The sequence below is a fragment of the Symphodus melops genome, assembly GCF_947650265.1.
Source record: "Symphodus melops genome assembly, chromosome: 23".
Lineage (NCBI taxonomy): Eukaryota > Metazoa > Chordata > Actinopteri > Labriformes > Labridae > Symphodus > Symphodus melops.
This window is the reverse complement of record NC_136713.1, coordinates 4,378,724-4,390,718: the sequence shown is the minus strand read 5'-3', so window position 1 is coordinate 4,390,718 and position 11,995 is coordinate 4,378,724. Positions and strand designations below refer to the sequence as shown.

General features: G+C 43.2%; 2 long non-coding RNA genes across 3 annotated transcripts; one reads left to right on the top strand and one right to left on the bottom strand.

The window, feature by feature from the left end:
* Positions 1-686: 686 nt before the first annotated feature.
* LOC306818393 lies at positions 687-5,051 on the bottom strand. Of its 2 annotated transcripts, none has more exons than XR_013778187.1 (6): positions 4,735-5,051; positions 4,090-4,131; positions 3,580-3,728; positions 3,257-3,394; positions 3,059-3,098; positions 687-920 (listed from the first exon to the last, which is right to left on the bottom strand). It is a non-coding gene; the product is annotated as an uncharacterized lncRNA (long non-coding RNA). The 2 variants fall into 2 exon arrangements; XR_013778188.1 differs by lacking the exon at positions 687-920 and adding an exon at positions 1,574-1,665.
* Positions 5,052-5,446: 395 nt separating this feature from the next.
* Positions 5,447-5,716, top strand: LOC306818835. Its single transcript, XR_013778365.1, has 2 exons — positions 5,447-5,547; positions 5,586-5,716. It is a non-coding gene; the product is annotated as an uncharacterized lncRNA (long non-coding RNA).
* Positions 5,717-11,995: the final 6,279 nt, after the last annotated feature.

Here is an 11,995-nt window from a genome sequence, read left to right as displayed (position 1 = left end):
GTTTAAGTTGATATCTAGATTAATTCTCTGAAGTACGTTTTATGGCGGATATTTCATTTTCCATACAAAGAGCGCCATCTGGTGGTCGCTGGTATGAATTTCATTGTAGAATTGACAAATATCCACCAGATGGCGCTCTTTGTATGGAAAATGAAATATCCGCCATAAAATGCACTTCTGAATACAGCATGTCCTTCGAGACGACAAATAGTGATGTATAAGCAGTTCATATGTGTAAATCTCAAAAGTAATTATATATTGGAGTTTATACGCCTGTATCATAAATTATTCATATAAATCAAGTTATACAGTATTTAGATTTATTTATTTGAGTCTTGCTTGGTTTTTTTTTTTTTTTTTTAATACTCCAATTTGTTTAAAGTTTCTTTTGGTGTCTTTGACATTTTTAATCAAGACACACTTTATTAGTGCTGGTCATTAATACAATATTTATTAATCTAGTGAATAATAAAATAACATTTAAAATCAGTCCTGCCTGTCTATGATTTAAACATTTGATGCAAGAGTACGTCTTAAAGTTTAGATTTAATGGAAACATTTACAATTTAAACATTTTATTCCAGCGACAAGTTTTTGAATGAACACTTCTTCACCTTAAGTATATACACTTAATCTTTAATGATAGATGATAATACTGTATCAAACTCTAAATATATAAATGAGTGAATCATAAAACTTAAATCACAGTTTTGAATGATCTTATGTCCTTTATTAAAACAGGTTGCTCTCTGTAGTCTTCTTGTTAATCCTCAGTATTTATTAAACATATTCTTTGACGTCAGGAACTAAAATGTGTTTCTCTTCCTCTGCAGGAACTCCAGCAACGTCATCGTAGATCTGCAGCCTGATTGGACGATGCGTTGAGAAGAAGGATCGTTGAAGTGATGATGGAGTCTCTGCTGAAGATTTAAGATAAGAACATTTTATCAACATAATAAAGACTGTGAAGAGTTTGTGCAGCTGTGGACTTGAGTTTTAAAAGCATGAAGTAGAGAACAATGTCTTTAAATGTGCAGTTGACTCTTCAAATAGACTTGATGTTGACCTGTGTTTGTTTTGTGTGTTTCAGGTGAGCTGCTGAACCTCTGTGGTAAGATGATTTGTCTCTGTTAGAAAGTGTTGAATTAGAATAAAGTCATGTTTACATTAAATATATAAATGTGTTCTGACTCTACTCATTACATATTCAATGATAGCCTGCAGGGCAACATGTAAATAAAGGTATCAATGCAGATAATTTACACCACATGTTATCAGTTTGTTCTTCAGCAGAGGTAAACTGCATGTTGAGTGTTTATTGAAAGCATGCTCACTCTAACCACACTGCTCTTCTTTCTTTTACAGGTCTGTGTGCTGCTTATCTAAGCCAACATGTGCAGTTATTTCTCAACTACTGTTTAAAGCTTTCCTTGATTAATGTGTAGGGCAAGTTTATATAGACCAGGTAGTTATCAGACTTCCTTCCCTTATGTCCTGGGAGGAGCTGTTATAGTTAATACCCTCAATGTTATTGAAGAATAAGACATCAAAAGTTTTTAAGATGTTTTATTGTCAGAAGTAAATGTTAGTTTGTGCTTTGAGAAATGACTGCAGTTTGATTGGTGAAGTAGCCGATGTCCTCTGTTTCCAAAGCAGCATGCAGACCTGTAAAAAGAAAAACAAAGGTTTAATACTTAAAGTCTCTCCTGTCAATGTAAGTATGGTGAACTCTTGAGTATGTTTACTTAAACATTAGCAGTGTTACTTGTGATGATTTAACATTTTCTGCTGTGAATGTCTTCAGGTTTTAAAAGTGACTGTTGTTCTGACTCTGTATAAGAAGTCTCTCATGTCAATGTAAGTATGAGTGTCTGTTTACTTAAACATTAGCAGTGTGATGCTAAAGCTAAACTGTCAGGTGTTTTTCACTTTGAAAAATTCTACACAAGAAGTTTAAAGATTTTTAATGTGCACATGTCCTCAGTTTGCAAAGCAGCACACAGACCTGTAAAAGAAACACAGTTCAGATTAAATAGATAAAGCACACGTTAGCTAGCATTAGCTTAAAGAAAAAAAAAAAAAAAAAAAAATTAAGTGTTTTGAAAAGTACTCACGGTGGTTCTGGGGTGAATCGGGCAGCATAACTGGCCGGCTACGTGTGCGCGGCAAAGTGGCGCAGGACAAGTGGCCTTTCCCCTGCTTTTGCCCTGCCGCGTGCCGCTGCCGCGCCAAGACACGACTGACTCTTTGTACTCTGCTCCCGCAGGTGCTCAGCTCGGACTCGGACAGGTGAACTCCATCGTCCCTGATTACTCCAAGCCCAGCAGCCAATCACAGAGGAAGAAGTCCCGATTGATGCACGCCCCCACACACCATCCGACTTCACGCAGCTGACCGACATCATCCTGATTGAGCCGACGCATGCGCGCTAGCCCTCGCGCTGTAGAGCCTCTCTGATTGGCTGCTCGGACGAGCAGCAATCAGGACGATGGAGTTCACCTGTCCGAGTCCGAGCTGAGCACCTGCGGGAGCAGAGTACAAAGAGTCAGTCGTGTCTTGGCGCGGCAGCGGCACGCGGCAGGGCAAAAGCAGGGGAAAGGCCACTTGTCCTGCGCCACTTGTGCCGCGCACACGTAGCCGGCCAGTTATGCTGCCCGATTCACCCCAGAACCACCGTGAGTATTTTTGAAAACACTTGGTCAATTTTTCTTTATGCTATGTGGCTATCACTGCTAGCTAACATGTGCTTTACCCATTTGCTTGTTTCTTTTACAGGTCTGTGTGCTGCTTTGGAAACTGAGGACATGTGCACATTAAAAAATTTTCAACCTCTTGTGTAGAATTTTTCAAAGTGAAAAACACCTGACAGTTTAGCTTTAGCATCACACTGCTAATGTTTAAGTAAACAGACACACAGAGTCACTTTAATAAGCTGAAGACATTCACAGCAGGAAATATTCAGCACACTAATCTGTATTTTTAAAGTGAAAAACACTTTAGCATCACACTGCTAATGTTTAAGTAAACATACACTTAATTAGATAAACAGCATACTTACATCAACAGGACAGAGTCAGCACAGCAGTCACTTTAAAAAGCTGAAGACACATTGACAGCAGGAAATGTTAATTATTCAGCAGTAAAGTGTCAAACTTTGTTTAAACAGCTCAGAGGAAAATCACAGAATATGTAAGAAAAATAAAAGACCTCTTGGTAGCAGACGAGTGTTCTGTCAAACACAGTCAGCTTCACTTACTCTGCTGACCCAACATTAAAGGCTTGATTGGTTTATGGAGGAAATGAGCTGCCTTTAACAGCATATCACACTTCTCAATGAGAACAGTTGATCTATTGTCAGGGCCCAGATGCCTCTTCCTCCTGCTGAGAAGGATTTCTGGAAGAAAGGAGGCAGACAGCTTGTGTATAACATGTTGTCATGTGACCCTACAGATGAACTTAATAAAAGTGTGTTCACATACTGTGTGCTTGTGTCTACGTTTAACATGTCAAAGTTGTTCTGCTAACAATAACAGAGCATGTGAGATGTCAACTTTCAGAATTGATATGAATGCAGCTTACATGCATCCAACACTTGACTGAGTCTTTTGAAAATCAATCATGGGAGGAAGTAGTGAGCCCAGACTGGATCAGGCTCCTCACCGTCCTGTGTGACTCTCAGCAGAACATTTCATGTCCATCAGTGTGCTGGTAAAAAGGAACCCACAGACCTGTGAAGAGACAAAGAGGGGGGGGGGGTCGTTCATAAAACAACTGAAGTGACTCAATGAAATCTAATAAATAGAACACAATGGTACAGTCTCATACACACAAGCAGCTAATGTTGACAGTTTATCTGTATGTGTGAGTTAGTGGAGATGATGGACACGTTCATAATTAAAGATGTATTTGAAAGGAAAAGTGATGTTTACTGAAGAATAATTCATGATTGATATTCTGCATGTTATACTAAGGTATGATGACTCTTCCACAGCTGTGCAGGTGATTGGATAATAAAAAACATAAATGTATGAGCTGGTTTAAACTAGCACAGACTGCATTATATATTTGACTGTTGTGTTAAGCACTTACCTGTTGACCCTCCAGGCATCCGGTGAGGAGGCGACCCCCATACTGAAACAAAGAAGACATCACAGGTTGGATTAGTCCTTCCTCATACATGGACAGCTTGTTGGAATTTATCCAGGCCTTATAGACCTGTACATGTAGAAAACATGTTCTCATAACAATCACTTCTTTTCTTGTCAGACTCACAAAATCATCTCTGAATCAGCAGTTTAGAGGAAGAATTAACTTCATCCAACACAACAGATCAAATCTGTTCATGTCTGATGAACATGAGCAGACAACATTTAGAAATGTGTTGAACTGATCAATGTACCTATAAGAAACACATGTTTGTATTTGTGTAGATGATGTGGTCTTAAGGATTGTCCACACAAACAGGACCAACAAGCTCAGTCCATTGTTTAGTTCATTAAAGTGACACTAAACACATTTACATCTGATTGGATGAAACATAAACCTGATTTGTACTTTGGGGTTTTTTCTTTTTTTTTGTAATTGTTTAAGAGTCACGTGTTCTTTCCGCTTGACAAATAAATCACAGCTGCTCACAAATGACCGTAAATTCACCGACACACTTCCGTCTAGATTCAAAAGTTTCACTTTCTCCCTTCAAATTCAAAAACAAACTACAAAGAATAATGAACTCACCCCTCCGTGTCCTGGACGAGACGTTTCACACGTGTTCAACTCTGTTTACAGAGTCTCTCTGCTCCACTGCTTTTACTTCCGCTTCGTCGCGACACTTCTACGTCACATCCGGGACTGTCGAAAGTGCGCTGATTGATTTCTGAAACAACCAATGGGTGACGAGCAGTTGAATGAATATTAAATGGATGTTATCCAGCAGATGAAATTTTCCTCTGGCTGCCTGCAGAAGGAGAGGAAGTCACAGGAAGTGCAAACAATAATCTGTAATCACTTTCTAGAATCATCTTTGTACTCACTGACACTAAAGATGTGTTTGTCCTAATGTAAGCGTTTATTCATTCAACCTGAAACACGTTAACTCTTCAAGCAAATGCAGAAAAAATATTTATGTATATTTATTTATCAATTTTGAATAAAACACATTAAGTCCATTTATTTTGTTATTTAAGTACACACTGTTGTATTTGTGCATATTAATAATCAAATGCAGGGATCTTTTCTATGATTGATAGATTTGCACATTTCCCAGGTTTTAATAGACCTTGAAGCAGAGTAGATGTTATGATTCTTCGTTACCTAGCAACCGGGATGACCACGCCCCCTCAGCAAAGATAAAAGTTTGTCTTTTCCCCGCTCTGAGATTGTTTCTAAATCACTTCTCGGCTGAGTTATCTCTGAATGTTTGTGAATGAAGTTCAACATCGTCAAGACAAAAGAGGAAGAAAAAACAAGAGCCTGAGTGGGACAGTCACAGTGAGGACAGGGGGCCGTTCTTCACTCTGACTTGTACATTTCTTTTTATTCTCAGTCGTTGTTAAATAGACAATTTCCAGTAAAACAAATTCACCCAGGGTGGGACGCGTCCGCTAACTCTTCTTTTCCTCCTCGAGAGCAGCACCAAGCGTCTCCACAAAACGATGCACGTACATGAACGTGTTGTACAGGGGCCACTCGCAGCACGCTCGGCTCCCTCATGTCACACTGAAACACACCAAACACAATGTCACGCAGGATAATAATGTTTATTTTTAGATCATTTCCTACAACATTTACACGGGCAAAAAAACAACCTACTAATCTAATATTTGATTTAGATTCACATCAAACATCATCAAACACTTCCTGCATATACTCCCAGTAGATTAGCACTCACTCAACCAAACTCACACCTGATCCGCTCCAAACAAAACATGACAACAATCTCAGGAAACTTTATTACTGCAATTTTGCTTCATTTCAAAAAGCGACGCCCCTCCTCTCCAGCTCTCCAAAAACCTTCCTGACGGGGACGGAGAAGCACAGCGACAACTGGCGTCCTCTCTGCTCGGGGTCAGAGGGCGTGATGATGCGTACGCCGGGTCTTGGCTGGAGTGATGGCGGATCAGAAACTCCAGGTAGCCCGTCAACAGGAGGGACAACATGTCACACCTTATTCATTTAAGACCACAGATAAGTCACAAATGTTGACACTTACGAATCAACACCAATCTGTCCTAATCTTTAAGCCTCACACACTCTTTAAAGCTAATCAACATAGTCTAATTATCTATTTATTTCATGGCCTGTACTTCTTTTCACAGGGAGGAAAATCCTCCATCCACCAGTGCAATGACATTGTCTTTTTTAAATTTTTTCGACAGTTATGTATGACATTGGAGTGGAACAAAAGACTGAAGACCACAGTGACTGCTTACATTTCCTTGGGCAATAAACAAGAGGGAATAAAAAACGCTTAGTCCACAGGTGCCAACATCTGCCTCCAGCACAAGACTATCAAGGACCAAAATATCTTCTCAAAGAACCTTTTGAAAAGAACCAATGTTTTGTTTTGTAATAGGAGTGGTCACACATTGGCACAGTCTCTACAGATGAAGAAAATGCACAGAGAAAAAATAGACTTCTAAAAGGGAAAGAGAATCTGTTTTGAGTGTTTGAAAACAGGACACATGACCTAGGACTGCAAGACTCCACTGATGTTTGATGTGTTCAAGAAAAACCATCCTGAAATACTTCACAGTGAACCAAGGGCAGAAAGAGAACAACCTTGAATGTTCACAAATGAATGAACTGTGGGTACTGCTGTTCTCTCACATCATACATGTGGGAATATTGGAGCTGGTGAAGAAAACTGCATCTTCTTCATTGACTGTTGTGAATCGTTTCATTTCAGAGATAGAAAAATGGATGGTACATGATCATGGTGGAGAAGGTGATGACGTTCACCCCGATGACAGCACATCAAATGCCAGGAGACATTCTCACTGAAAAAGCACATGTAGTGGTAAAAGCACTAAGAAGCAGTAAAACCACAGCTTTATCCCGCCTTAAAGTGGAAGCAGAAAGCACTTCTCACTCGAGCTGTAAAGGGAAAGCATGCGCTCTTGAGGCCCAGGAAGAGGAGCTGAGAAGAAAAAGAGAGCAGCTTGCAACACAATGCAGTATGGCGATATTCAACACTAGTCACTATGCAGCCCGCACCAGTGGAACAACAGCATCTATATTCTGTACCAGTACAAGGAGACCTGTGCACCATAATGCACCAACAAAATGAAATCACAGCGGCTCTGGTTCGTCAAGAGCACCTAATGTCTTTGCCTTCTGGAGACATCCCAGCATTTGACGGCGATCCTCTTCAGTATAAAACCTTCGCAAGAGCCATGTCGATAAAAACAACAAACATACCTCTGTCGATAAAAACAACAAACATACCCATGTCGAATAAAACAACATACATACCTCTGTCGATAAAACCAAGCTCAACCTCAGTAGCTAAACAGGCAGGTAACACAGGATACCTTTAACTTGTATGATGTCCACAGCTCATTCAAAGCAGCACAAACCACCATCCTTCCACCAGTAAACACTCAATCATGCCCAACTTTTCTCTCACTGTTAACACATTCAGAGTCTGCACTCACCCTTCACTCTCCACACTTCCAGCTGCAGCTCAGCGTCTCCATGGAGCCCCGCACGTTCAGCGTGTCTGAAAAACATAAAAACAGACACGTGTGTTTACACTCGGCCATGTCATCACTCATACTTTCACTTCAGCACTTCATCCTTCAAGGCATCCGTTCACCAAGGTGCAGGAAACATTCCTCCACTACATAAACACACGGCAGGACTCTGAGCAGCCACTGTGGCCCCCGACAACTCTACTGTCTGTCTATTGTTGTCATTACACACCTCACATGTTCCTGCATCACTTCACAATCATCTCCTCAGCATCTCAAAGCTCATCTGCTCCGTCTCAGGCCTCTGCAGCAGACACACAAAGAAACACACACACGTACCTGCTGCGTATCACAGCCCCTAACTCCTCACCTGTGTGACGTGTTGATGCACAGCAGGAGGAGGACCGAGCTGAGTGTGTCTCACCTCCCTGATGAACAAGACGTCCTCCTTCAGCTCCAACACATCGAACGACACACTGCAACCGTCCCAACACACACACACACACACACACACACAGTGAAACTCCAAAACTGCAAACTTCATCAACAAATCCAGGTGTGTGTGTGTGTGTGTTGCAGCAGGTTGACCAGCAGAACTGAAGTCCACAGCTACTCAAACTGTTCACTCTTTATCATGTTGATAAAATGTTGTCATGCATCATTGTCATTAATCAGGCTGCAATTAACTCTTCACTAAATGCATTCACTGATCTTTAGAGCCTGTGCACATAAACAAACCCTCCAGCTGATCACCATTAAAGATCAGAAGGTGTTTTGATTGACAGAAGCCGTCAAACATTTCACATGTGCACTTTGGGACAACGTCATCTTTTCAACGTCATCCTTACAAACGAGCAGCTTCATTTTAACGTACGATCTTTACAACATACCATTTTTTACATCTTTACAGGTTTACCGGAATAAATCAAAGACACAAACGCCGGGTGGACTAACCTCAGAGATCCTCCACAGTCCGCTCGCAGTCCGTGCACCTGCAGACACCTGTGCACCTGCAGACACCTGTGCACACGTCACACCTGTATCGCAACACAATCCCACGTCTTCTTTTCTCATATTTCCAGATGTTTAACACCTTTACTCGACGACGACGACAACAAAAACAACGACAACAAAAACAACGTGTTCGCATCTCCATTTTTTTCCTCTTCCAAACACCTGCGTTGGCATGAGAAGTGACGCTCTGACGTACTTCCGCTTGCGTGTCATTCTCAGGTAAACGGCTCATCGACACAAATCAATACATGTATTTATTTTACCAAGGATAAAATCGTGAATTCATACTGACAAACACGTTTTATGTTATAAGTAATTCATTTACCTGAACTTTGCTTCTCGATGTGTCGCCGTCGCTGTCACGGTTACCATGGATACAGTGATCACGTCACCAGCGCCCTCTGCTGTCCACCAACAAGAAAAGCATCACGTTCATCATGTACAACTCAACAAAATATCCCTTTCGACTTTACGCTGTCAATATTCAACAGTGTCTACATATTCTGATTCTATGTTCTCAAACTCATTAAAAACCATGGACACGCCTCACCTCAGACGCTGACCAGGTCCAGTGTCAGACCTGCTTCGTACTGGTGCTCAGGTGTAGACTGGTGCTCAGGTGTATACTGGTGCTCAGGTGTGGACTGGTGCTCAGGTGTATACTGGTGCTCAGGTGTGGACTGGTGCTCAGGTGTAGACTGGTGCTCAGGTGTATACTGGTGCTCAGGTGTATACTGGTGCTCAGGTGTGGACTGGTGCTCAGGTGTGGACTGGTGCTCAGGTGTATACTGGTGCTCAGGTGTGGACTGGTGCTCAGGTGTATACTGGTGCTCAGGTGTAGACTGGTGCTCAGGTGTATACTGGTGCTCAGGTGTATACTGGTGCTCAGGTGTGGACTGGTGCTCAGGTGTGGACTGATGTTCAGGTGTAGACTGGTGCTCAGGTGTAGACTGGTGCTCAGGTGTAGACTGGTGCTCAGGTGTGGACTGATGTTCAGGTGTAGACTGGTGCTCAGGTGTAGACTGGTGCTCAGGTGTAGACTGGTGCTCAGGAGTAGACTGGTGCTCAGGTGTGGACTGATGTTCAGGTGTAGACTGGTGCTCAGGTGTGGACTGGTGCTCAGGTGTATACTGGTGCTCAGGTGTGGACTGGTGCTCAGGTGTGGACTGGTACTCAGGAGTAGACTGGTGCTCAGGTGTATACTGGTGCTCAGGTGTGGACTGGTACTCAGGAGTAGACTGGTGCTCAAGTGTAGACTGGTGCTCAGGTGTAGACTGGTGCTCAGGTGTAGACTGGTGCTCAGGTATAGACTGGTGCTCAGGTGTATACTGGTGCTCAGGTGTAGACTGGTGCTCAGGTGTATACTGGTGCTCAGGTGTAGCACCAGCTCAATGTGATGATACTTTTAGCACTTGTATTCTGAGACATGATTTGACACAGTAAAGGGAGCTCCTGTTTAACGGCCCTCTCACAGTAAACACACATTAAAGTATGAAAGTGTTGAACAGATCTAAAGTTATAAATGTGAACGCTGACATACGTCTGTCACAGGGCACTGGGGTAGAATATAACACATATTTCATCACTGTGGTTCATTTGCATTCCTTACATAATGTGAACTTAAACAGGAGCTGGCTCACATCAAACATCATAATAAATATATTTGTATACAGGTGTGTTGGTGTTTCTGTGTCAGTGCATCATCTGCTCAAGAGCGTGTTTGTATGCAGCTGCTTTCTCTCTCCACCAGAGGGCGCTCTGACCGTGCATATGTTTCTCAGTCCAGATGTGCACAGTGCACACATCCTTCAGTACAGCGGACCTGAGCTCATTAACCACACGACATCATCAGGCACGGCGACCACCTGACGTCCCTGACAGCCAGCCTGGACCGTGTCCTCTCTACGACCACGGCCTGCGTGTCATCACTGTCCAACACGCTCTTTCACATGGAGTCATTGTTCGTCTCACCTCACCACGTGGTGACCGTCGGTGCACGCTCCTCCTTTGGATACGCCACAATATTTACCAGCCGACATGACACAGTCAGGTAACGTCTGTGTGATGTCACACACTTCAAAGGGTGACCTCACGGTGGCGCTGTGTCACCTGTTTGTGTCTGAAGATGTCCCACTTTCAATATTACATGAACATGAGTGCACCAAGACAATGACACACACACACACACACACACACACCTCTGTGCCAAGGAGCTGCTAATTAGTCTGTGTGTAAATACAGCTACAGCTGTGTGTGTGTGTGTGTGTGTGTGTGTGTGTGTGTGTGTGTTCAACGCTAACGAGCTGGCCTGCCTTGCCAAGCGGTTGACCCACTTCCCAAAGGAAGTCCCTGAGGACCCTCCCACACACACACACACACACACACACACACACACACACACACGCACGCACACACTGTTTTTCAGGACGTCACCTGACCACGGCGTGTGGGAGCTCGCTGCTAAACACACTGCAAGCTTTGTGTCACTTTTAACAAACCATCAAAGTACTCAACTCTCCTACATCCATCACCTCCTGTGTGTGTGTGTGTGTGTGTGTGTGTGTGTGTGTGTGTGTGTGTGTGCTCCAGGTGGGCTCAGCCAGCCAGTCACCTTTTTCTGCTCTCTGCTGTTAATCGAATTATTCTGAAAGTGTCCGCGCCACCGCCTCCCTCCAAGACGCAACCTGATTCAAAGGTATGCTAACAAGACGCTCACTTCTGGCTTCATCCAGTTGTTCTCTCCGGGGACACACACACACACACACACACACACACACACACACACACACACACACACACACACACACACACACACACACACAAAGTGATAATGAGTGTGTCTCTGCCCCGGGCCTCACGTCTTCTCTCTACTGTACTTCTATATATTTACTGTATTCATGATGGCAGCCTGCAGGCCTGTTTGGATCTTTCACTGTCATGTCAGGGAGTGAAGAGCTGGGAGAGGAAAACAAACCTTTCCTTTGTCTTTTCATTGAGCGCCCCCTGGTGGAGGAGGGATTTACACCCTGTGCCTTTAATCCACCCATTTTCTCTTTAGTCTGTCCACGCTGAAAACTTTTCATGCGACCTGGACGAACCGTCGCTCCTGTTCTCTCAGTGTGACCTCATCAAGCATCACATCCCACGCACGCGTCCTCCTCGGGGACGCCGCTCTTCAACACCGGGAGGTTAAAGGTATGAATTTTAAAATGGGAGGATTATAGATTCCCTGTGTCGTCCTCGGGCAGCTCCTGTCTCACACTCATTATCTCCGTGGCCTGTGGGGGTGACTC